Source organism: Siphateles boraxobius, unplaced genomic scaffold (genome assembly GCF_051911475.1).
Source record: "Siphateles boraxobius isolate OS27281-9 unplaced genomic scaffold, OSU_SipBor_1 1, whole genome shotgun sequence".
NCBI lineage: Eukaryota > Metazoa > Chordata > Actinopteri > Cypriniformes > Leuciscidae > Siphateles > Siphateles boraxobius.
This window is the reverse complement of record NW_027508699.1, coordinates 1,329,267-1,354,861: the sequence shown is the minus strand read 5'-3', so window position 1 is coordinate 1,354,861 and position 25,595 is coordinate 1,329,267. Positions and strand designations below refer to the sequence as shown.

The following is a 25,595-nucleotide window of genomic DNA, read 5'->3' as shown; positions in this document are numbered from 1 at the left end:
TTTCTCTATCACATCTAATACCATTATATCCTTTCAATACAAAATCAAGGTGTGGTTTTAACCATGTTTCTTGAATGCATATGACCTCAGGTTTTTCTTTCAAATTGTGTATATATCTCTTAAATTCTTGACCATTTGTTATTAGACTTCTGGCATTCCATTGAAGAATGAAAAATACCATAAGGCTTTTAATCACTATTTTGACCCTCATATTTACAATTCAGTATCTCTTGAATTTTACTAGCTTGTGAGCTAAATCCTAAAAAGTCATTTGCAATATCCACAATTGATTTTACCTTATTACTTCCCTGATGAGGTTCAGTTGCTTTACTGATCACTGCGCAAATGAAGGCAAGGAAGTCATTTTTCTTGACCAACATTATTTCTTCTGACATTTTCTTTTTGAATTCACAGTATTCTGACTGTTGAGAGTTACATTTAGGCCTACTGACCTGTTGGACTCTCTCATTATGATGGCTCCTGTGGTTTACTCTGCTTATTGGGTTGCTAGCATTTGTTTCCCGAGCTTGCTCTGGTGTATACTGGGGAACAATTAAGCTAGCACCTTTCTTTTCCATTTCAATTTTCTTAACCGCCTCAGCATAGGAAACTTTATGAATCATTTTGCATTTCTGGACTTCTTTTGCCTCTTTGTGCTTCTCACAACCTCCATAAGCTGCACTATGATTGCCACCACAATTACAACATTTTAATACAGCATCTTGCTCACATTCACCATACTTGTGTTCTCCTCCACATTTCGCACATCTAATTTTTCCTCGACATTGGCTAGCAGCATGACCATACCGTTGGCAATTAAAACATCTTAACGGCGGCGGGATATATTCTCTCACTGAGTATGACATGTATCCCATTTGAACCCTGCTAGGTAGTTCTTTCTTGAAGCCTAATAAAATAGACAGGCTTTCTATTTTATCTTTACCTTTTGTCAACCGCTTAGCTTCACTTAAATCATAATCTTTTAAACTTTCCATGATCTCCTCTATTGAAACTGAAGTTGGGATTCCAGATATTACTCCTCTGACCTTAGATGTTGCACCCGGAATATGTGACGTTACTTTAAGTTTGTTGAGTGTGGTTTTCTTGAGAATATTACTTTGTTGTTCCTTAGAATTTGCAAAGATCAGCATTCTCCCATTACCCATGAAACGTGCGTGATTAATCTTGCCTATTTCCTTCTCTATTGCTTTCGTGATATGTATTGGATGTAAATCTGGTCCTCCCTTTTTATCAAATACCAAAATAACTTTCCAAACATCAACCTGAGGCCTCAAGGACCTGTTACCATCTGTTTTGGTCTTTTTCGCCATAACTACTGATTCTATGGAATCCCCTTCACTCTCTGACCTTTGTCGTACCTTCTGCTTGTTGCCATTAACAACCTCATACCAAAACATTTCACCTTCATCAAGCATGTTATCTAGGTTTAACGATCCAAAAGATCCACCAGATGTCTCAGTCATTGTCCAAATTACATTCACTGTGAGTAATTTATTTGATTTTAGCGGTGGTCTTATTTTTCTCTACGTTGCTGTTTTTGTTTGTCTTGTGTCAGTTCTTCTTCCCTCCGTCCGAAAACAAGCCCACTCTACCGAATGCCAGTCAAGGTAGCGACATCTCCTGTGCTTTTATCTGGACATGGAACGACAGGGTGGTATCACGTTTTAAACTGCCATGTAATCAGCCTTTTGGAACGGCCGGCTGCATGGTGTGTCTATGAAACAGGTTAGTGAAATGCACATAGAGGTTTATTAATTGTTCTCTCTTAGCTCAAAGAACAAAATGTGAGGTATTTTTGATGGGAGATACTTATGGGTATCCTGGTAGCAGAGGGGCAGAGTTATAACCCTCAATCTCCAAGAACATGTTTGAGTTTGGGATCGATTCGACGAGCCCCCTACCAGTTTGGGTAGGATAATGAAGAGTGCAAGGACACTGCAAACATATTCTGAGAGAGGTCCAATGTAAGCTATGCTGCCATTTTCTTGACCCAGGCGTTCTCTCTAGGTTCTTACCAACAAAGCAGAAGCAGCACACAAAAGAAACATAAGCACATCTCCCTCTATCAACACAGTTGTGAGTTTCCGAACCTTCCTCCTAAAGACGTGCAGGTGAGTGATGAGGTGGCCGAATGGTTAAGTCGATGGACTGCTAATCCATTGTGCTCTTCATGCGTGGGTTCGTATCCCATCGTTGTCGTTTGTTGTCTTTAGTGTTTCGAGAGAGCCAAGTGCGCATGAAAAAGCAGTTCAAAGTACATTGCTGCCGACTTTAACGACATCATCCTTAAAATAGCTGCAGAAACACACCATAAGCCAGCTTATCGCATCCCATCCTTGTCGTTTGATGTCTTTAGTGTTCAAGGAAGGTCCCGGGTTCAAATCCCGGACGAGCCCGGGGATTTCAGAACAAGCAGCAAGGTTGGATCCTTCCTATTGCAGCACTGAGCCAAACTCAAAACTGTCATGTTTTTGAAACCCTTATTACTGCTTGTGTTCATCTGTACTACAACATAGCCAAGATTCAGCCAGATGACAAGCGCTTATTTCCTTGCACAGAACGTACTCAGAATCGCTGCCTGCCAGGGAGTATGGCTCCCTAACGACAAACGCTGTCTATTAAAACTAGTGCCTTCCCATTCTGTAAGAGGCCAGCATTCAGTGACTCTACAAGTGTACGCAAGTAGCTGAAGCTGTTGTCAGTCAGGATTGTTGGTCTAGGGGTATGATTCTCGCTCTGGGTGCGTGAGGTCCCGGCTTCAAATCCCGGACGAGCCCAGCAGTTTCAGAACAAGCAGCCAGTCCTATGACAAGCGTTTATTTCCTGCACAGGATGTACTCTGAATTGCTCCCTGCCAGAGAGTGCAGCTCCCTAAGGACAAATGCTAGTCTACTAGTGTCTACTCATTCTGTTTGAGGCCAGTGTTCGGTGACTGTACAAGTGTACGCAAGTAGCCCCAAGGCAGGCTCGTTGGACTAGGGGTATGATTCTCGCTTCGGGTGCGAGAGTTCCCGGGTTCAAATCCCGGATGAGCCCTCTCACCTTTAGTATGAGTACAAGGGTTCTCTGACTCTGTATGCAATTGCATGTGATACCAGAGGAAATCTTCTTCATTTTTTCTTCTTTTTTTAAGCTCGGTGATAAAACAAATTGTGCTCTTCCTGGTGTATGAAAGGCATTGTTTTCCCTTAGAAGTTGACGCAGAAGAAAGCTCATTCTGACGGAGAAGAAAGCTCATTCAGAAGCTCAAGCCCGCTTGAATGAGTCCCGTCAGAAGCGAGACTTGCTGAAGTTCTCTCTGGAGCAGAGACTCAGTGAGTTGCCCAAAAATCACCCGAAGGGCAATCTGATTTTGGAGGAGTTAGTCATGTTTTCCTCCCCACCTCTCAGCCCCTGCCCAAGCATCATGTTTTCAACCACTTCATAGTCTGGCCATTTACTTTTCTTTATCAACCACTTCATAGTCCGGCCATTTACTGCAACCCACATAGTACTTGACGTCACGTTCTGCAGCATCAGAGGCACAACACGATTGTTAGCACAACACGCTAGCAACTCGCTAGCCTGTTAACGCGCCACCCGTGCGCTCAGTTATTTATTTATTTTTCTCTCGCGCGCCCGCGCCTTTGAGTTCATAAAAAGCCCAGGTGAGTAAGAGTCAGTCAACAAATACGGTGAGTAATGTCTTGTCTTGTTATTGTAACCTGCACTTCATGTTACATGTTTAGCATAGCCTTCCCCGTCGGCAACATAGGGTTTATATGTGATAAATGCAAGGAGACAGTGAGGCTGACGGAGAAGATTTCAGAATTAGAAACACGGATCCAAACTTTAATTGAGGATAGTAAGTGTGCTAGAGCTTTAGATACTATTTTGGATGCGCCTAGCATAGTGAACCCTTTACATGATTCGGTTCCCGGCTGAATTATTGCCTGTGCAGCCAGGCAGATGGGTGACAGTGAGGGATCGCTCAAGTCGCGGATCAAAAAACCACTCTTCCGTTCCGATTACCACAACAAATCGATTTGCCCCACTCAGTGAAACACCCACTGAGAATTCTGTTGATTGTGCCCTGGTAATTGGCGATTATATTACACGGAACGTGAAAATAGGGACACCAGCCAACATAGTCACATGTTTGCCGGGAGCCAGAGCGCCTGACATCAAAGCAAATTTAAAAGTGCTGGCTAATGCTAATCGTAAATTCTCTAAGATTATTATTCACGTCGGCACTAATGATGTTCGACTTCGCCAGTCGGAGATCACCAAAATTAACATTAAAGAGGTTTTTGAACTCGCAAGTACGATGTCAGGCACTGTAATTTGCTCTGGCCCCCTTCCTGTTCGAAGGAGTGATGAGATAGTTAGTAGATTGTGTTCCCTCAATGGCTGGCTGTCTAAGTGGTGTCCGCAAAATAATATAGAATTCGTAGACAATTGGAAAAGTTTTTGGGGCAAACCTGGCCTGTTGAAAAGAGATGGTATTCATCCCTTCTGGGATGGTGCTGCTCTTCTCTCTAGTAATTTGGCTCATAGTCTTAGAGATAAAACATGACAATCTGGGGCTCAGGTCAGGAAACAGACAAACTGGCTAAACCGACCGTCTGCTAGCGCCCTCGCGTCACCAAGGTCAGATAAATCCCATCACATAGAGGCTCTTTCACCTAGATATCATCCTATAGAGACTGTGTCTGTTCCCCGAATTTGGAAATACAAAAAACTTCCAAACCTATCTAAGGTTAAAAATGTTATTGATGTTCAACAAGTAAAAAACAGATATAATACAGATGAGCAAACGATAAAGCTTGGGTTGCTGAATATTCGATCCCTTACTTCAAAAGCACTTATTGTCAATGATATGATTTCAGATTATAACCTAGATGTGCTGTGTTTGACAGAAACCTGGCTAAAACCAAACGATTACATTACTTTAAATGAGTCCACCCCGCAAGATTACTGTTATAAACATGAACCTCGTCCGAAAGGCAAAGGGGGAGGTGTTGCTGTAATTTATAGTAATATTTTCAAAACCACTAAGAAATCTAGTTTTAAATATAATTCTTTTGAAGTGTTGGTGCTTAATGTAAAAATATATAGTGTAAACGATAAATCACGTTTGAGAATTCTGCTGGCTGCTGTATACAGGCCACCAGGGCACCATAAAGACTTTATCAAAGAATTTGCTGACTTTCTATCAGAATTAGTATTGGCTGCAGATAAAGTACTAATTGTTGGTGATTTTAATATACATGTAGATAATGAAAAAGATGGATTGGGATTGGCATTTAAAGACATTGTAAACTCAATTGGAGTTAGACAACACGTGTCAGGACCTACTCATTGCCGTAATCATACTCTAGATCTAATATTATCACATGGAATAGATGTTGATGCCATTGAAATACTGGAGCAGAGCGATGAGTTCTCAGATCATTATCTAGTCTCATGTAAATTACATTTAGCCAAGGCTGCAAAGCCGACTCCGTGTTATAAATATGTTAGACCTATCACTTCTGCCAAGAAAGATTGCTTTATCAATAATCTTCCTTATCAGTTTCATCATCTCAGCATCCCAGATAGCTTAGAAGAACTCGATATTGCAACAGAAACTTTTAACTCTCTATTTCCCAGCACTTTAGACACAGTTGCTCGGCTGCGCTTAAAGAAGATTAAAGAAAATAGTCCAACACCGTGGTACAATGAGCACACCTGGGCCCTTAAGAGAGCAGCCAGAAAAATGGAGCGCAACTGGAAGAAAACAAAACTAGAGGTATTTCGGATTGCATGGAAGGAGAGCTCGATTGCTTACAGAGAGGCTTTAAAAGCTGCTAGATCTGCTTATTTTTCAACCCTATTAGAAGAAAATAAACATAATCCTAGGTATTTATTTGAAAAAGTGGCTAAACTAACGAAAAAGAAAGCTTCAAGCACAGAAGTTTCCAAGAAACACAGCAGTAATGACTTTATGAATTTCTTCACTTATAAGATTGATAATATCAGGGACAAAATTATAACTATGCAACCGTCTACTACAGTATCGCATCAGGGAGTGAATTGTAGTCTCCCTGAGGAAAAATTTTATTCATTTGTTGCTATAGGAGAAGAAGAATTTTGCAAAATCGTTAACTGATCTAAATCAACAACATGTATGTTAGACCCTATACCGACTAAACTATTGAAAGAGATGCTTCCAGAAGTCATAGATCCTCTTCTTAACATCATTAATTCATCTTTGTCTCTAGGATACGTACCAAAACCCTTTAAGCTGTCTATGATTAAACCGCTTGTTAAAAAAATGCAACTTGATCCTACAGAATTAGTCAATTACAGGCCGATCTCGAATTTGCCTTTTCTGTCAAAGATATTAGAAAATGCAGTATCCTCACAACTGTGTTCCTTTCTTGAAGGAAATGCTATCTGCGAGGATTTTCAGTCCGGATTTAGACCGTACCATAGTACTGAGACTGCTCTCATTAAAGTCACAAATGATTTGCTTTTATCATCCGATCGTGGTTGTATCTCTCTATTAGTGTTACTTGATCTTAGTGCTGCATTTGACACCATTGACCACAACATTCTATTAAATAGACTAGAAAACTATGTTGGCATTAGTGGAATTGCACTAGCATGGTTTAAATCATACTTATCAGACCGTTGTCAGTTTGTAGCATTAAATGAAGAGATGTCTTATCGGTCAAAAGTTCAGTATGGCGTACCAATTCACAAAATTAACGGGATGCATAGCTGACATAAAAAACTGGATGACTAGTAATTTCCTACTACTAAATTCTGAAAAAACAGAGATTCTAATTATTAGACAAAAAACTTCCACACGCAATAACCTAGAATACTGTTTAACACTTGATGGCTGCTCTGTCAAGTCTTCGTCGTCAGTTAGGAACCTGGGTGTGCTCTTTGATACCAATCTCTCATTTGAAAGTCACGTGTCTAGTATCTGTAAAAGCGCATTTTTCCATCTTAAAAATATATCTAAATTACGTCATATGCTCTCATTGACAAATGCGGAACAATTAGTTCATGCGTTCATGACCTCAAGGCTAGATTATTTAATGCTCTACTGGGTGGTTGCCCTGTACGCTTAATAAACAAACTACAGCTGGTCCAAAACGCAGCCGCTAGAGTTCTTACCAGAACCAGGAAATATGACCATATTAGCCCGGTTCTGTCAACAATGCATTGGCTCCCTATTAAACATCGTATACATTTTAAAATATTGCTGATTACTTACAAAGCACTAAATGGTTTGGCTCCGCAGTACTTGAGCGAGCTCTTAAACCATTATAGTCATTATAGAGTTCACGTCTATTGCGATCTCAAAATTCTGGCCAGTTGATAATACCTAGAATATCAAAATCAACTGCTGGCGGTAGATCCTTTTCCTACTTGGCACCAGAACTTTGGAACAATCTTCCTAACATTGTCCGGGAAGCAGACACAGTCTGTCAGTTCAAATCTAGACTAAAAACACATCTCTTTGGCTTAGCATACACATAACACATTATAGATTGCTATAATTCAATGTTAGGCTGCATAGTTTAGATCAGCCGGAACCGGGAACACTTCCCATAAATCCTGATGTACTTTGAGATAAGAAGGATGGCGTCTACGCTAATATTAGTCTCTCTGTTTATCCCGAGGTTTACCGCAAACCGTCGGATCCAGGCCATATCTAGATCTGAGGAAGGACCATCACATGGACACGACGACAACGCATCCCTGAAGTGCCAGCCTCATCAACACTGTGAAGGCCTCATGGACACCTCAACAAACTCATCTCCATACCGGCGTGATGACTCCGAACCCTAACAAGATGAACTGGATAAATATTGTGAAAGTTCTGATCCAATCTGACTTCTGACCTATTATGCCGCCTAAATCATAATCATACACTGTTCGTTTGTTGGCCAAAGGAGGACTGGCCCCCCGACTGAGCCTGGGTTCTCCCAAGGTTTTTTTCTCCATTCTGTCACCTGATGGAGTTTTGGTTCCTTGCCACTGTCGCCATTTTTTTCGCCTTCATTCGCCATTGGCTTTTGGCTTGCTTATTTGGGGACATTTAACATTTAATTTTGAATTTAACAATACTATTACAACTTTACTTTCCTGTTATCTCTGTAAAGCTGCTTTGAAACTATTTGTATTGTTAAAGCGCTATATAAATAAAGGTGACTTGACTTGACTTGATAATTTGGCAAAATTTAACTTTTTTTGCAGGTCTGTAGATGCTTCAGTGGGATTCAAAGCATTTTAAATCGCTCTTAACTGAATTACCCGTGGCTCTTTTGCAGAAACGCTAAGCACAGGTATACTTGTTGTTCTGTGGAGTTTCTTTGAACAACTTTTCATTGACTTTTTGCAGCATCGGCTTAGAGCTAGCACAACAAGCACGCCCTAGTAAAAGCCTCCCTAGGTGGGAGGCTGATGCCTTTTAGTTCAAAGTCAAGCCTACGGCATAGCCTATATGCGGCTGTTTACATTTAGAGCCCGCCATTTCTGTTCCGTGTGTTTTTCTCTTTGTGTAATTTCAGCCTGAAAGGGCACATGCACGGGCACGCAATAATGATTCAATGACAGTCTGATGCACACAGAAACCCACCACCACAGCTATCCAAAGTTTTTCCGTTCTATGCTAACTCAGATCTTGTGGTCATTATTGCTTTGAACAAACCATCCTTGAATTTGAGGAACATCCAACTTAAACATAGCCCATTGAAGATGACCCAGGTGGGACTTGAAGCCACAATCTCCAGCGCCAGAGGCTGATGCCTTATCCATTAAGCCACTGGGCCTTCTCTGGCATCCTTTTCCTTTGATCACTAATATGCCTTCAAGGGGTTTCTAACGCTCAAACAACTACACTTTCGTAACTCGACGCCAGGTCGTGGTCCGTCTTTGAGATGGGCTTCACTGAATTTGTGGCGCCCTCCCAAAAGTCTTAATGTAGAAGAGGCTCGTTGGACTAGGGGTATGATTCTCGCTTTGGGTGCGAGAGGTCCCGTGTTCAAATCCCTGACGAGCCAGGGGATTTCAGAAAGAGCAGCAAGGTTGGATCCTTCCTTTTGCAGCACTGAGCCAAACTCAAAACTGTCATGTTTTTGAAACCCTTATTACTGCTCATTATTGCTTTGAACAAACCATCCTTGAATTTGTGGAACATCCAACTTAAACATAGCCCATTGAAGATGACCCAGGTGGGACTTGAAACCACAACCTCCAGCTCCGGAGGAGGCTGATGCCTTATCCATTAGGCCACTGGGCCTTGTCTAGCATGCTTTTCCTTTGATAAGTAATATGCCTTCAAGGGATTTCTAACGCTCGAACAACTACACTTTCGTATCTCGACGCCAGGTCGTGCTCCGTCTTTGAGATGGGCTTCACTGAATTTGTGGCGCCCTCCCGAAAGACTTATTGTAGAAGAGGCTCGTTGGTCTAGGGGTATGATTCTCGCTTTGGGTGCGAGAGGTCCTGGGTTCAAATTCCGGGCGAGCCCGGGGATTTCAGAACGAGCAGCAAGGTTGGATCCTTCCTTTTGCAGCACTGAGCCAAACTCAAAACTGTCATGTTTTTGAAACCCTTATTACTGCTTTTGTTCATCTGTACTACAACATATCCAAGATTCAGCCAGATGACAAGCGCTTATTTCCTTGCACAGAACGTACTCAAAATCGCTGCCTGCCAGGGAGTGTGGCTCCCTAACGACAAACGCTTTCTATTAAAACAAGTGCCTTCCCATTCTGTAAGAGGCCAGCATTCAGTGACTCTACAAGTATACGCAAGTAGCCAAATCTCTTGTCAGTCAGGCTCGTTGGTCGTATGATTCTCCCTTTGGGTGCGAGAGGTCCCGGGTTCAAATCCCGGACGAGCCCAGCAGTTTCAGAACAAGCAGCCAGTCAAATGACAAGCGTTTATTTCCTGCACAGAAAGTACTCTGAATCGCTGCCTGCCAGAGAGTGCAGCTCCCTAAGGACAAACGCTCTTATTAAAAATAGTGTCTGCTCATTCTGTTTAAGGCCAGTGTTCGGTGACTGTACAACTGTACGCAAGTAGCCCCATTCAGCGTCAGGCAGGCTCGTTGGTCTAGGGGTATGATTCTCGCTTCGGGTGCGAGAGGTCCCAGGTTCAAATCCCGGACGAGCCCTCTCACCTTTAGTATGAGTTCAAGGGTTCTCTGACTCTGTATGCAATTGCATGTGATACCACTGGAAATCTTCAACAAGCACGCCCTAGTAACAGCCTCCCTAGGTAGGAGGCTGATGCCTTTTAGTTCAAAGTCAAGCCTACGGCATAGCCTATATGCTGCGGTTTACATTTAGAGCCCGCCATTTCTGTTCCATGTGTTTTTCTCCAATTACACAGCCATTTTGGTTGTATGGACAAAACAAACGTATCAATGATGTTTTTCGTTGACTAGATTCATTTATAGTTCATGACTCTTTCCCACCTGTTTTGTTTGTAGTCTGCCTCTCTGCTTTCGTACGCAAAGCCTTCGTCGTAGGTCCAGTGCAAAAGCAAGAAGTGGCTTTTTCCCCTTAGGCCACTGGGCCTCTTGCGCACAGTGCTTTGTGTAATTTCAGCCTGAAAGGGCACATGCACGGGCAGGCAAGTATGATTCACTGACAGTCTGATGCACACAAAAACCCACCACTACAGCTATCCGAGGTTTGTCCGTACTATGCTAACTCAGATCTTGTGGTCATTATTGCTTTGAACAAACCATCCCTGAATTTGTGGAACATCCACAGGCCACTGGGCCTTGTCTGGCATGCTTTTCCTTTGATCAGTAATATGCCTTCAAGGGGTTTCTAACGCTCGAACAACTACACTTTCGTATCACTTTCGTTCAAATCCCGGACGAGCCCAGCAGTTTCAGAACAAGCATCCAGTCCGATGACAAGCGTTTATTTCCTGCACAGAAAGTACTCTGAATCGCCGCCTGCCAGAGAGTGCAGCTCCCTAAGGAGAAACGCTCTTATTAAAACTAGTGTCTGCTCATTCTGTGTAAGGCCAGTGTTCGGTGACTGTACAACTGTATGCAAGTAGCCCCATCCAGCGTAAGGCAGGCTCGTTGGTCTAGGGGTATGATTCTCGCTTTGGGTGCGAGAGGTCCCGGGTTCAAATCCCGTACGAGCCCGGGGATTTCAGAACGAGCAGCAAGGTTGGATCCTTCCTTTTGCAGCACTGAGCAAAACTCAAAACTGTCATGCTTTTGAAACCCTTATTACTGCTTGTGTTCATCTATACTACACCATAGCCAAGATTCAGCCAGATGACAAGCGCTTATTTCCTTGCACAGAACGTACTCAGAATCGCTGCCTGCCAGGGAGTGTGGCTCCCTAACGACAAAACGCTTTCTATTAAAACTAGTGCCTTCCCATTCTGTAAGAGGCCAGCATTCAGTGACTCTACAAGTGTACTCTACAAGTTTCCAAATCTATTGTCAGTCAGGCTTGTTGGTCTAGGGGTATGATTCTCGCTTTGGGTGCGAGAGGTCCGGGGTTCAAATCCTGGACGAGCCCAGCAGTTTCTGAACAAACAGCCAGTCTGATGACAAGCCTTTGTTTCCTGCACAGAAAGTACTCTGAATCGCCGCCTGCCAGAGAGTGCAGCTCCCTAAGGAGAAACGCTCTTATTAAAACTAGTGTCTGCTCATTCTGTGTAAGGCCAGTGTTCGGTGACTGTACAACTGTATGCAAGTAGCCCCATCCAGCATCAGGCAGGCTCGTTGGTCTAGGGGTATGATTCTCGCTTCGGGTGCGAGAGGTCCCGGGTTCAAATCCTGGACGAGCCCTCTCACCTTCAAGGGTTCAAGGGTTCTCTGACTCTGTATGCAATTGCATGTGATACCACAGGAAATCTTCTTCATTTTTTTTCTTTTTTTAAGCTGGGTGATAAAACAAATTGTGCTCTTCTTGGTGTATGAAAGCATTGTTTTCCCTTAGAAGTTGACGGAGAAGAAAGCTCATTCTGATGGAGAAGAAAGCTCTTTCAGAAGCTCAAGCCCGCTTGAATGAGTCCAGTCAGAAGCGAAACTTGCTGAAGTTCTCTCTGGAGCAGAGACTCAGTGAGTTGCCCAAAAATCAACCGAAGGGCAATCTGATTATGGTGGAGTTAGTCATGTTGTCCTCCCCACCTCTCAGCTGGTGCCCAAGCATCATGTTTTCAACCACTTCATAGTCTCGCCATTTACTTTTCTTTATGCAATTGCATGTGATACCACAGGAAATCTTCTTCATTTTTTTTTCTTTTTTTAAGCTGGGTGATAAAACAAATTGTGCTCTTCTTGGTGCATGAAAGCATTGTTTTCCCTTAGAAGTTGACGGAGAAGAAAGCTCATTCTGACGGAGAAGAAAGCTCTTTCAGAAGCTCAAGCCCGCTTGAATGAGTCCAGTCAGAAGCGAGACTTGCTGAAGTTCTCTCTGGAGCAGAGACTCAGTGAGTTGCCCAAAAATCAACCGAAGGCCAATCTGATTATGGTGGAGTTAGTCATGTTGTCCTCCCCACCTCTCAGCCCCTGCCCAAGCATCATGTTTTCAACCACTTCAAAGTCTGGCCATTTACTTTTCTTTATGCAATTGCATGTGATACCACAGGAAATCTTCTTCATTTTTTTTTTTTTAAGCTGGGTGATAAAACAAATTGTGCTCTTCCTGGTGTATGAAAGGCATTGTTTTCCCTTAGAAGTTGACGGAGAAGAAAGCTCATTCTGACGCAGAAGAAAGCTCATTCAGAAGCTCAAGCCCACTTGAATGAGTCCAGTCAGAAGCGAGACTTGCTGAAGTTCTCTCTGGAGCAGAGACTCAGTGAGTTGCCCAAAAATCACCCGAAGGGCAATCTGATTTTGGAGGAGTTAGTCATGTTGTCCTCCCCACCTCTCAGCCCCTGCCCAAGCATCATGTTTTCAACCACTTCATAGTCTGGCCATTTACTTTTCTTTATGCAATTGCATGTGATACCACAGGAAATCTTCTTAATTTTTTGTTCTTTTTTTAAGCTGGGTGATAAAACAAATTGTGCTCTTCCTGGTTTATGAAAGGCATTGTTTTCCCTTAGAAGTTGACGGAGAAGAAAGCTCATTCTGACGGAGAAGAAAGCTCATTCAGAAGCTCAAGCCCGCTTGAATGAGTCCAGTCAGAAGCGAGACTTGCTGAAGTTCTCTCTGGAGCAGAGACTCAGTGAGTTGCCCAAAAATCACCCGAAGGGCAATCTGATTTTGGAGGAGTTAGTCATGTTGTCCTCCCCACCTCTCAGCCCCTGCCCAAGCATCATGTTTTCAACCACTTCATAGTCTGGCCATTTACTTTTCTTTATGCAATTGCATGTGATACCACAGGAAATCTTCTTCATTTTTTTTATTTTTTTAAGCTGGGTGATAAAACAAATTGTGCTCTTCCTGGTTTATGAAAGGCATTGTTTTCCCTTAGAAGTTGACGGAGAAGAAAGCTCATTCTGACGGAGAAGAAATCTCATTCAGAAGCTCAAGCCCGCTTGAATGAGTCCAGTAAGAAGCGAGACTTGCTGAAGTTCTCTCTGGAGCAGAGACTCAGTGAGTTGCCCAAAAATCACCCGAAGGGCAATCTGATTTTGGAGGAGTTAGTCATGTTGTCCTCCCCACCTCTCAGCTGGTGCCCAAGCATCATGTTTTCAACCACTTCATAGTCTCGCCATTTACTTTTCTTTATGCAATTGCATGTGATACCACAGGAAATCTTCTTCATTTTTTTTTCTTTTTTTAAGCTGGGTGATAAAACAAATTGTGCTCTTCTTGGTGCATGACAGCATTGTTTTCCCTTAGAAGTTGACGGAGAAGAAAGCTCATTCTGACGGAGAAGAAAGCTCTTTCAGAAGCTCAAGCCCGCTTGAATGAGTCCAGTCAGAAGCGAGACTTGCTGAAGTTCTCTCTGGAGCAGAGACTCAGTGAGTTGCCCAAAAATCAACCGAAGGCCAATCTGATTATGGTGGAGTTAGTCATGTTGTCCTCCCCACCTCTCAGCCCCTGCCCAAGCATCATGTTTTCAACCACTTAAAAGTCTGGCCATTTACTTTTCTTTATGCAATTGCATGTGATACCACAGGAAATCTTCTTCATTTTTTTTTTTTAAGCTGGGTGATAAAACAAATTGTGCTCTTCCTGGTGTATGAAAGGCATTGTTTTCCCTTAGAAGTTGACGGAGAAGAAAGCTCATTCTGACGCAGAAGAAAGCTCATTCAGAAGCTCAAGCCCACTTGAATGAGTCCAGTCAGAAGCGAGACTTGCTGAAGTTCTCTCTGGAGCAGAGACTCAGTGAGTTGCCCAAAAATCACCCGAAGGGCAATCTGATTTTGGAGGAGTTAGTCATGTTGTCCTCCCCACCTCTCAGCCCCTGCCCAAGCATCATGTTTTCAACCACTTCATAGTCTGGCCATTTACTTTTCTTTATGCAATTGCATGTGATACCACAGGAAATCTTCTTAATTTTTTGTTCTTTTTTTAAGCTGGGTGATAAAACAAATTGTGCTCTTCCTGGTTTATGAAAGGCATTGTTTTCCCTTAGAAGTTGACGGAGAAGAAAGCTCATTCTGACGGAGAAGAAAGCTCATTCAGAAGCTCAAGCCCGCTTGAATGAGTCCAGTCAGAAGCGAGACTTGCTGAAGTTCTCTCTGGAGCAGAGACTCAGTGAGTTGCCCAAAAATCACCCGAAGGGCAATCTGATTTTGGAGGAGTTAGTCATGTTGTCCTCCCCACCTCTCAGCCCCTGCCCAAGCATCATGTTTTCAACCACTTCAAAGTCTTGCCATTTACTTTTCTTTATGCAATTCCATGTGATACCACAGGAAATCTTCTTCATTTTTTTTTTCTTTTTTTAAGCTGGGTGATAAAACAAATTGTGCTCTTCCTGGTTTATGAAAGGCATTGTTTTCCCTTAGAAGTTGACGGAGAAGAAAGCTCATTCTGACGGAGAAGAAAGCTCATTCAGAAGCTCAAGCCCGCTTGAATGAGTCCAGTCAGAAGCGAGACTTGCTGAAGTTCTCTCTGGAGCAGAGACTCAGTGAGATGGTCCGTCTTTGAGATGGGCTTCACTGAATTTGTGGCGCCCTCCCGAAAAACTTAATGTAGAAGAGGCTCGTTGGTCTAGGGGAATGATTCTCGCTTTGGGTGCGAGAGGTCCTGGGTTCAAATCCCGGACGAGCCCGGGGATTTCAGAACGAGCAGCAAGGTTGGATCCTTCCTTTTGCAGCACTGAGCCAAACTCAAAACTGTCATGTTTTTGAAACCCTTATTACTGCTTGTGTTCATCTGTACTACAACATAGCCAAGATTCAGCCAGATAACAAGCGCTTATTTTCTTGCACAGAACGTACTCAGAATCGCTGCCTGCCAGGGACTGTGGCTCCCTAACGACAAACGCTTTCTATTAAAACTAGTGCCTTCCCATTCTGTAAGAGGCCAGCATTCAGTGACTCTACAAGTGTACGCAAGTAGCCAAATCTCTTGTCAGTCAGGCTCGTTGGTTTAGGGGTATGATTCTCACTTTGGGTGCGAGAGGTCCCGGGTTCAAATCCCGGACGAGCCCAGCAGTTTCAGAACAAGCAGCCAGTCCGATGACAAGCGTTTATTTCCTGCACAGAAAGTTCTCTGAATCGCCGCCTGCCAGAAAGTGCAGATCCCTAAGGACAAACGCTCTTATTAAAACTAGTGTCTGCTCATTCTGTTTAAGGCCAGTGTTCGGTGACTGTACAACTGTATGCAAGTAGCCCCATTCAGCGTCAGGCAGGCTCGTTGGTCTAGGGGTATGATTCTCGCTTTGGGTGCGAGAGGTCCCAGGTTCAAATCCCGGACGAGCTCTCTCACCTTTAGTATGAGTTCAAGGGTTCTCTGACTCTGTATGCAATTGCATGTGATACCACAGGAAATCTTCTTCATTTTTTTTCTTTTTTTAAGCTGGGTGATAAAACAAATTGTGCTCTTCCTGGTTTATGAAAGGCATTGTTTTCCCTTAGAAGTTGACGGAGAAGAAAGCTCATTCTGACGGAGAAGAAAGCTCATTCAGAAGCTCAAGCCCGCTTGAATGAGTCCAGTCAGAAGCGAGACTTGCTGAAGTTCTCTCTGGAGCAGAGACTCAGTGAGTTGCCCAAAAATCACCCGAAGGGCAATCTGATTTTGGAGGAGTTAGTCATGTTGTCCTCCCCACCTCTCAGCCCCTGCCCAAGCATCATGTTTTCAACCACTTCATAGTCTTGCCATTTACTTTTCTTTATGCAATTCCATGTGATACCACAGGAAATCTTCTTCATTTTTTTTTCTTTTTTTAAACTGGGTGATAAAACAAATTGTGCTCTTCCTGGTTTATGAAAGGCATTGTTTTCCCTTAGAAGTTGACGGAGAAGAAAGCTCATTCTGACGGAGAAGAAAGCTCATTCAGAAGCTCAAGCCCGCTTGAATGAGTCCAGTCAGAAGCGAGACTTGCTGAAGTTCTCTCTGGAGCAGAGACTCAGTGAGTTGCCCAAAAATCACCCGAAGGGCAATCTGATTTTGGAGGAGTTAGTCATGTTGTCCTCCCCACCTCTCAGCCCCTGCCCAAGCATCATGTTTTCAACCACTTCATAGTCTGGCCATTTACTTTTCTTTATCAACCACTTCATAGTCTGGCCATTTACTGCAACCCACATAGTATTTGACGTCACGTTCTGCAGCATCAGAGGCTGATGCTTTGGCAAAATTGAACTTTTTTCGCAGGTCTGTAGATGCTGTAGTGGGATTCAAAGCATTTTAAATCGCTCTTAACTGAATTACCCGTGGCTCTTTTGCAGAAACGCTAAGCACAGGTATACTTGTTGTTCTGTGGAGTTTCTTTGAACAACTTTTCATTGACTTTTTGCAGCATCGGCTTAGAGCTAGCGCAACAAGCACGCCCTAGTAAAAGCCTCCCTAGGTGGGAGGCTGATGCCTTTTAGTTCAAAGTCAAGCCTACGGCATAGCCTATATGCGGCGGTTTACATTTAGAGCCCGCCATTTCTGTTCCATGTGTTTTTCTCCAATTACACAGCTATTTTGGTTGTATGGACAAAACAAACGTATCAATGATGTTTTTCGTTGACTAGATTCATTTATAGTTCATCACTCTTTCCCACCTGTTTTTTGTGTAGTCTGCCTCTCTGCTTTCGTACGCAAAGCCTTCGTCGTAGGTCCAGTGCAAAAGTAAGAAGTGGCTTTTTTTCCCTTAGGCCACTGGGCCTCTTGCGCACAGTGCTTTGTGTAATTTCAGCCTGAAAGGGCACATGCACGGGCAGGCAAGAATGATTCACTGACAGTCTGATGCACACAAAAACCCACCACTACAGCTATCCGAGGTTTGTTCGTACTATGCTAACTCAGAACTTGTGGTCATTATTGCTTTGAACAAACCATCCTTGAATTTGTGGAACATCCACAGGCCACTGGGCCTTGTCTGGCATGTTTTTCCTTTGATCAGTAATATGCCTTCAAGGGGTTTCTAATGCTCGAACAACTACACTTTCGTATCTCGACGCCAGGGCGTGGTCCGTCTTTGAGATGGGCTTCACTGAATTTGTGGCGCCCTCCCGAAAGACTTATTGTAGAAGAGGCTCGTTGGTCTAGGGGTATGATTCTCGCTTTGGGTGCGAGAAGTCCCGGGTTCAAATCCCGGACGAGCCCGGGGATTTCAGAATGAGCAGCAAGGTTGGATCCTTCCTTTTGCAGCACTGAGCCAAACTCAAAACTGTCATGCTTTTGAAATGTTTTGGGTGCGAGAGGTCCCGGGTTCAAATCCCGGACGAGCCTAGCAGTTTCAGAACAAGCAGCCAGTCCGATGACAAGCGTTTATTTCCTGCACAGAAAGTACTCTGAATCGCCGCCTGCCCGAGAGTGCAGCTCCCTAAGGAGAAACGCTCTTATTAAAACTAGTGTCTGCTCATTCTGTGTAAGGCCAGTGTTCGGTGACTGTACAACTCTATGCAAGTAGCCCCGTCCAGCGTCAGGCAGGCTCGTTGGTTTAGGGGTATGATTCTCGCTTTGGGTGCGAGAGGTCCCGGGTTCAAGTCCCGGACGAGCCCTCTCACCTTTAGTATGAGTTCAAGGGTTCTCTGACTCTGTATGCAATTGCATGTGATACCACAGGAAATCTTCTTCATTTTTTTTTCTTTTTTTAAGCTGGGTGATAAAACAAATTGTGCTCTTCTTGGTGTATGAAAGCATTGTTTTCCGTTAGAAGTTGACGGAGAAGAAAGCTCATTCTGACGGAGAAGAAAGCTCTTTCAGAAGCTCAAGCCCGCTTGAATGAGTCCAGTCAGAAGCGAGACTTGCTGAAGTTCTCTCTGGAGCAGAGACTCAGTGAGTTGCCCAAAAACCAACCGAAGGCCAATCTGATTATGGTGGAGTTAGTCATGTTGTCCTCCCCACCTCTCAGCCCCTGCAAAAGCATCATGTTTTCAACCACTTCAAAGTCTGGCCATTTACTTTTCTTTATGCAATTGCATGTGATACCACAGGAAATCTTCTTCATTTTTTTTTTTTAAGCTGGGTGATAAAACAAATTGTGCTCTTCTTGGTGTATGAAAGCATTGTTTTCCCTTAGAAGTTGACGGAGAAGAAAGCTCATTCTGACGGAGAAGAAAGCTCTTTCAGAAGCTCAAGCCCGCTTGAATGAGTCCAGTCAGAAGCGAGACTTGCTGAAGTTCTCTCTGGAGCAGAGACTCAGTGAGTTGCCCAAAAATCAACCGAAGGCCAATCTGATTATGGTGGAGTTAGTCATGTTGTCCTCCCCACCTCTCAGCCCCTGCAAAAGCATCATGTTTTCAACCACTTCAAAGTCTGGCCATTTACTTTTCTTTATGCAATTGCATGTGATACCACAGGAAATCTTCTTCATTTTTTTTTTTTAAGCTGGGTGATAAAACAAATTGTGCTCTTCCTGGTGTATGAAAGGCATTGTTTTCCCTTAGAAGTTGACGGAGAAGAAAGCTCATTCTGACGCAGAAGAAAGCTCATTCAGAAGCTCAAGCCCGCTTGAATGAGTCCAGTCAGAAGCGAGACTTGCTGAAGTTCTCTCTGGAGCAGAGACTCAGTGAGTTGCCCAAAAATCACCCGAAGGGCAATCTGATTTTGGAGGAGTTAGTCATGTTGTCCTCCCCACCTCTCAGCCCCTGCCCAAGCATCATGTTTTCAACCACTTCATAGTCTGGCCATTTACTTTTCTTTATGCAATTGCATGTGATACCACAGGAAATCTTCTTAATTTTTTGTTCTTTTTTTAAGCTGGGTGATAAAACAAATTGTGCTCTTCCTGGTTTATGAAAGGCATTGTTTTCCCTTAGAAGTTGACGGAGAAGAAAGCTCATTCTGACGGAGAAGAAAGCTCATTCAGAAGCTCAAGCCCGCTTGAATGAGTCCAGTCAGAAGCGAGACTTGCTGAAGTTCTCTCTGGAGCAGAGACTCAGTGAGTTGCCCAAAAATCACCCGAAGGGCAATCTGATTTTGGAGGAGTTAGTCATGTTGTCCTCCCCACCTCTCAGCCCCTGCCCAAGCATCATGTTTTCAACCACTTCATAGTCTTGCCATTTACTTTTCTTTATGCAATTCCATGTGATACCACAGGAAATCTTCTTCATTTTTTTTTCTTTTTTTAAACTGGGTGATAAAACAAATTGTGCTCTTCCTGGTTTATGAAAGGCATTGTTTTCCCTTAGAAGTTGACGGAGAAGAAAGCTCATTCAGAAGCTCAAGCCCGCTTGAATGAGTCCAGTCAGAAGCGAGACTTGCTGAAGTTCTCTCTGGAGCAGAGACTCAGTGAGTTGCCCAAAAATCACCCGAAGGGCAATCTGATTTTGGAGGAGTTAGTCATGTTGTCCTCCCCACCTCTCAGCCCCTGCCCAAGCATCATGTTTTCAACCACTTCATAGTCTGGCCATTTACTTTTCTTTATCAACCACTTCATAGTCTGGCCATTTACTGCAACCCACATAGTATTTGACGTCACGTTCTGCAGCATCAGAGGCTGATGCTTTGGCAAAATTGAACTTTTTTCGCAGGTCTGTAGATGCTGTAGTGGGATTCAAAGCATTTTAAATCGCTCTTAACTGAATTACCCGTGGCTCTCTTGCAGAAACGCTAAGCACAGGTATACTTGTTGCTCTGTGGAGTTTCTTTGAACAACTTGTCATTGACTTTTTGCAGCATCGGCTTAGAGCTAGCGCAACAAGCACGCCCTAGTAACAGCCTCCCTAGGTGGGAGGCTGATGCCTTTTAGTTCAAAGTCAAGCCTACGGCATAGCCTATATGCGGCGGTTTACATTTAGAGCCCGCCATTTCTGTTCCATGTGTTTTTCTCCAATTACACAGCCATTTTGGTTGTATGGACAAAACAAACGTATCAATGATGTTTTTCGTTGACTAGATTCATTTATAGTTCATGACTCTTTCCCACCTGTTTTTTTGTGTAGTCTGCCTCTCTGCTTTCGTACGCAAAGCCTTCGTCGTAGGTCCAGTGCAAAAGCAAGAAGTGGCTTTTTTCCCTTAGGCCACTGGGCCTCTTGCGCACAGTGCTTTGTGTAATTTCAGCCTGAAAGGGCACATGCACGGGCAGGCAAGAATGATTCACTGACAGTCTGATGCACACAAAAACCCACCACTACAGCTATCCGAGGTTTGTCCGTACTATGCTAACTCAGAACTTGTGGTCATTATTGCTTTGAACAAACCATCCTTGAATTTGTGGAACATCCACAGGCCACTGGGCCTTGTCTGGCATGTTTTTCCTTTGATCAGTAATATGCCTTCAAGGGGTTTCTAACGCTCGAACAACTACACTTTCGTATATCGACGCCAGGGCGTGGTCCGTCTTTGAGATGGGCTTCACTGAATTTGTGGCGCCCTCCCGAAAGACTTATTGTAGAAGAGGCTCGTTGGTCTAGGGGTATGATTCTCGCTTTGGGTGCGAGAGGTCCCGGGTTCAAATCCCGGACGAGCCCGGGGATTTCAGAACGAGCAGCAAGGTTGGATCCTTCCTTTTGCAGCACTGAGCCAAACTCAAAACTGTCATGCTTTTGAAATGTTTTGGGTGCGAGAGGTCCCGGGTTCAAATCCCGGACGAGCCCAGCACTTTCAGAACAAGCAGCCAGTCCGATGACAAGCGTTTATTTCCTGCACAGAAAGTTCTCTGAATCGCCGCCTGCCAGAGAGTGCAGCTCCCTAAGGACAAACGCTCATATTAAAACTAGTGTCTGCTCATTCTGTTTAAGGCCAGTGTTCGGTGACTGTACAACTGTACGCAAGTAGCCCCATTCAGCGTCAGGCAGGCTCGTTGGTCTAGGGGTATGATTCTCGCTTTGGGTGCGAGAGGTCCCGGGTTCAAATCCCGGACGAGCTCTCTCACCTTTAGTATGAGTTCAAGGGTTCTCTGACTCTGTATGCAATTGCATGTGATACCACAGGAAATCTTCTTCATTTTTTTTCTTTTTTTAAGCTGGGTGATAAAACAAATTGTGCTCTTCCTGGTTTATGAAAGGCATTGTTTTCCCTTAGAAGTTGACGGAGAAGAAAGCTCATTCTGACGGAGAAGAAAGCTCATTCAGAAGCTCAAGCCCGCTTGAATGAGTCCAGTCAGAAGCGAGACTTGCTGAAGTTCTCTCTGGAGCAGAGACTCAGTGAGTTGCCCAAAAATCACCCGAAGGGCAATCTGATTTTGGAGGAGTTAGTCATGTTGTCCTCCCGACCTCTCAGCCCCTGCCCAAGCATCATGTTTTCAACCACTTCATAGTCTGGCCATTTACTTTTCTTTATGCAATTGCATGTGATACCACAGGAAATCTTCTTCATTTTTGTTTTCTTTTTTTAAGCTGGGTGATAAAACAAATTGTGCTCTTCCTGGTTTATGAAAGGCATTGTTTTCCCTTAGAAGTTGACGGAGAAGAAAGCTCATTCTGACGGAGAAGAAAGCTCATTCAGAAGCTCAAGCCCGCTTGAATGAGTCCAGTAAGAAGTGAGACTTGCTGAAGTTCTCTCTGGAGCAGAGACTCAGTGAGTTGCCCAAAAATCAGCCGAAGGGCAATCTGATTTTGGAGGAGTTAGTCATGTTGTCCTCCCCACCTCTCAGCCCCTGCCCAAGCATCATGTTTTCAACCACTTCATAGTCTGGCCATTTACTTTTCTTTAACAACCACTTCATAGTCTGGCCATTTACTGCAACCCACATAGTATTTGACGTCACGTTCTGCAGCATCAGAGGCTGATGCTTTGGCAAAATTGAACTTTTTTCGCAGGTCTGTAGATAATGTAGTGGGATTCAAAGCATTTTAAATCGCTCTTAACTGAATTACCCGTGGCTCTTTTGCAGAAACGCTAAGCACAGGTATACTTGTTGCTCTGTGGAGTTTCTTTGAACAACTTGTCATTGACTTTTTGCAGCATCGGCTTAGAGCTAGCGCAACAAGCACGCCCTAGTAACAGCCTCCCTAGGTGGGAGGCTGATGCCTTTTAGTTCAAAGTCAAGCCTACGGCATAGCCTATATGCGGCGGTTTACATTTAGAGCCCGCCATTTCTGTTCCATGTGTTTTTCTCCAATTACACAGCCATTTTGGTTGTATGGACAAAACAAACGTATCAATGATGTTTTTCGTTGACTAGATTCATTTATAGTTCATGACTCTTTCCCACCTGTTTTGTGTGTAGCCTGCCTCTCTGCTTTCGTACGCAAAGCCTTCGTCGTAGGTCCAGTGCAAAAGCAAGAAGTGGCTTTTTCCCCTTAGGCCACTGGGCCTCTTGCGCACAGTGCTTTGTGTAATTTTTTTCAGCCTGAAAGGGCACATGCACGGGCAGGCAAGAATGATTCACTGACAGTCTGATGCACACAAAAACCCACCACTACAGCTATCCGAGGTTTGTCCGTACTATGCTAACTCAGAACTTGTGGTCATTATTGCTTTGAACAAACCATCCTTGAATTTGTGGAACATCCACAGGCCACTGGGCCTTGTCTGGCATGCTTTTCCTTTGATCAGCAATATGCCTTCAAGGGGTTTCTAACGCTCGAACAACTACACTTTCGTATCTCGACGCCAGGGCGTGGTCCGTCTTTGAGATGGGCTTCACTGAATTTGTGGCGCCCTCCCGAAAGACTTATTGTAGAAGAGGCTCGTTGGTCTAGGGGTATGATTCTCGCTTTGGGTGCGAGAGGTCCCGGGTTCAAATCCCAGACGAGCCCGGGGATTTCAGAACGAGCAGCAAGGTTGTATCCTTCCTTTTGCAGCACTGAGCCAAACTCAAAACTGTCATGCTTTTGAAATGTTTTGGGTGCGAGAGGTCCCGGGTTCAAATCCCGGACGAGCCCAGCACTTTCAGAACAAGCAGCCAGTCCGATGACAAGCGTTTATTTCCTGCACAGAAAGTTCTCTGAATCGCCGCCTGCCAGAGAGTGCAGCTCCCTAAGGACAAACGCTCTTATTAAAACTAGTGTCTGCTCATTCTGTTTAAGGCCAGTGTTCGGTGACTGTACAATTGTACGCAAGTAGCCCCACTCAGCGTCAGGCAGGCTCGTTGGTCTAGGGGTATGATTCTCGCTTTGGGTGCGAGAGGTCCCGGGTGCAAATCCCGGACGAGCTCTCTCACCTTTAGTATGAGTTCAAGGGTTCTCTGACTCTGTATGCAATTGCATGTGATACCACAGGAAATCTTCTTCATTTTTTTTCTTTTTTTAAGCTGGGTGATAAAACAAATTGTGCTCTTCCTGGTTTATGAAAGGCATTGTTTTCCCTTAGAAGTTGACGGAGAAGAAAGCTCATTCTGACGGAGAAGAAAGCTCATTCAGAAGCTCAAGCCCGCTTGAATGAGTCCAGTCAGAAGTGAGACTTGCTGAAGTTCTCTCTGGAGCAGAGACTCAGTGAGTTGCCCAAAAATCAGCCGAAGGGCAATCTGATTTTGGAGGAGTTAGTCATGTTGTCCTCCCCACCTCTCAGCCCCTGCCCAAGCATCATGTTTTCAACCACTTCATAGTCTGGCCATTTACTTTTCTTTATCAACCACTTCATAGTCTGGCCATTTACTGCAACCCACATAGTATTTGACGTCACGTTCTGCAGCATCAGAGGCTGATGCTTTGGCAAAATTGAACTTTTTTCGCAGGTCTGTAGATGCTGTAGTGGGATTCAAAGCATTTTAAATCGCTCTTAACTGAATTACCCGTGGCTCTTTTGCAGAAACGCTAAGCACAGGTATACTTGTTGCTCTGTGGAGTTTCTTTGAACAACTTGTCATTGACTTTTTGCAGCATCGGCTTAGAGCTAGCGCAACAAGCACGCCCTAGTAACAGCCTCCCTAGGTGGGAGGCTGATGCCTTTTAGTTCAAAGTCAAGCCTACGGCATAGCCTATATGCGGCGGTTTACATTTAGAGCCCGCCATTTCTGTTCCATGTGTTTTTCTCCAATTACACAGCCATTTTGGTTGTATGGACAAAACAAACGTATCAATGATGTTTTTCGTTGACTAGATTCATTTATAGTTCATGACTCTTTCCCACCTGTTTTGTGTGTAGCCTGCCTCTCTGCTTTCGTACGCAAAGCCTTCGTCGTAGGTCCAGTGCAAAAGCAAGAAGTGGCTTTTTCCCCTTAGGCCACTGGGCCTCTTGCGCACAGTGCTTTGTGTAATTTGTTTCAGCCTGAAAGGGCACATGCACGGGCAGGCAAGAATGATTCACTGACAGTCTGATGCACACAAAAACCCACCACTACAGCTATCCGAGGTTTGTCCGTACTATGCTAACTCAGAACTTGTGGTCATTATTGCTTTGAACAAACCATCCTTGAATTTGTGGAACATCCACAGGCCACTGGGCCTTGTCTGGCATGCTTTTCCTTTGATCAGTAATATGCCTTCAAGGGGTTTCTAACGCTCGAACAACTACACTTTCGTATCTCGACGCCAGGGCGTGGTCCGTCTTTGAGATGGGCTTCACTGAATTTGTGGCGCCCTCCCGAAAGACTTATTGTAGAAAAGGCTCGTTGGTCTAGGGGTATGATTCTCGCTTTGGGTGCGAGAGGTCCCGGGTTCAAATCCCGGACGAGCCCGGGGATTTCAGAACGAGCAGCAAGGTTGTATCCTTCCTTTTGCAGCACTGAGCCAAACTCAAAACTGTCATGCTTTTGAAATGTTTTGGGTGCGAGAGGTCCCGGGTTCAAATCCCGGACGAGCCCAGCACTTTCAGAACAAGCAGCCAGTCCGATGACAAGCGTTTATTTCCTGCACAGAAAGTTCTCTGAATCGCCGCCTGCCAGGGAGTGCAGCTCCCTAAGGACAAACGCTCTTATTAAAACTAGTGTCTGCTCATTCTGTTTAAGGCCAGTGTTCGGTGACTGTACAATTGTACGCAAGTAGCCCCACTCAGCGTCAGGCAGGCTCGTTGGTCTAGGGGTATGATTCTCGCTTTGGGTGCGAGAGGTCCCGGGTGCAAATCCCGGACGAGCTCTCTCACCTTTAGTATGAGTTCAAGGGTTCTCTGACTCTGTATGCAATTGCATGTGATACCACAGGAAATCTTCTTCATTTTTTTTCTTTTTTTAAGCTGG

General features: G+C 44.2%; 15 non-coding genes across 15 annotated transcripts; 14 read left to right on the top strand and 1 right to left on the bottom strand.

Moving 5' to 3' along the window:
* Positions 1–8,758: 8,758 nt before the first annotated feature.
* trnaq-cug (transfer RNA glutamine (anticodon CUG)) lies at positions 8,759–8,831 on the bottom strand. The gene has a single exon. It is a non-coding gene; the product is annotated as a tRNA-Gln (tRNA).
* A 1,277-nt stretch (positions 8,832–10,108) lies between these two features.
* On the top strand, positions 10,109–10,180 carry trnap-cgg (transfer RNA proline (anticodon CGG)). The gene has a single exon. It is a non-coding gene; the product is annotated as a tRNA-Pro (tRNA).
* A 921-nt stretch (positions 10,181–11,101) lies between these two features.
* Positions 11,102–11,173, top strand: trnap-ugg (transfer RNA proline (anticodon UGG)). Its single transcript has one exon. It is a non-coding gene; the product is annotated as a tRNA-Pro (tRNA).
* Positions 11,174–11,758: 585 nt separating this feature from the next.
* On the top strand, positions 11,759–11,830 carry trnap-cgg (transfer RNA proline (anticodon CGG)). Its single transcript has one exon. It is a non-coding gene; the product is annotated as a tRNA-Pro (tRNA).
* Positions 11,831–15,140: 3,310 nt separating this feature from the next.
* Positions 15,141–15,212, top strand: trnap-ugg (transfer RNA proline (anticodon UGG)). The gene has a single exon. It is a non-coding gene; the product is annotated as a tRNA-Pro (tRNA).
* Positions 15,213–15,521: 309 nt separating this feature from the next.
* trnap-ugg (transfer RNA proline (anticodon UGG)) lies at positions 15,522–15,593 on the top strand. Its single transcript has one exon. It is a non-coding gene; the product is annotated as a tRNA-Pro (tRNA).
* Positions 15,594–15,793: 200 nt separating this feature from the next.
* On the top strand, positions 15,794–15,865 carry trnap-ugg (transfer RNA proline (anticodon UGG)). The gene has a single exon. It is a non-coding gene; the product is annotated as a tRNA-Pro (tRNA).
* Positions 15,866–17,623: 1,758 nt separating this feature from the next.
* On the top strand, positions 17,624–17,695 carry trnap-ugg (transfer RNA proline (anticodon UGG)). Its single transcript has one exon. It is a non-coding gene; the product is annotated as a tRNA-Pro (tRNA).
* A 326-nt stretch (positions 17,696–18,021) lies between these two features.
* Positions 18,022–18,093, top strand: trnap-ugg (transfer RNA proline (anticodon UGG)). Its single transcript has one exon. It is a non-coding gene; the product is annotated as a tRNA-Pro (tRNA).
* A 2,841-nt stretch (positions 18,094–20,934) lies between these two features.
* Positions 20,935–21,006, top strand: trnap-ugg (transfer RNA proline (anticodon UGG)). Its single transcript has one exon. It is a non-coding gene; the product is annotated as a tRNA-Pro (tRNA).
* Positions 21,007–21,332: 326 nt separating this feature from the next.
* Positions 21,333–21,404, top strand: trnap-ugg (transfer RNA proline (anticodon UGG)). Its single transcript has one exon. It is a non-coding gene; the product is annotated as a tRNA-Pro (tRNA).
* Positions 21,405–23,166: 1,762 nt separating this feature from the next.
* Positions 23,167–23,238, top strand: trnap-ugg (transfer RNA proline (anticodon UGG)). Its single transcript has one exon. It is a non-coding gene; the product is annotated as a tRNA-Pro (tRNA).
* Positions 23,239–23,564: 326 nt separating this feature from the next.
* trnap-ugg (transfer RNA proline (anticodon UGG)) lies at positions 23,565–23,636 on the top strand. The gene has a single exon. It is a non-coding gene; the product is annotated as a tRNA-Pro (tRNA).
* A 1,389-nt stretch (positions 23,637–25,025) lies between these two features.
* On the top strand, positions 25,026–25,097 carry trnap-ugg (transfer RNA proline (anticodon UGG)). Its single transcript has one exon. It is a non-coding gene; the product is annotated as a tRNA-Pro (tRNA).
* A 326-nt stretch (positions 25,098–25,423) lies between these two features.
* On the top strand, positions 25,424–25,495 carry trnap-ugg (transfer RNA proline (anticodon UGG)). The gene has a single exon. It is a non-coding gene; the product is annotated as a tRNA-Pro (tRNA).
* The last annotated feature ends 100 nt before the right edge of the window (positions 25,496–25,595 follow it).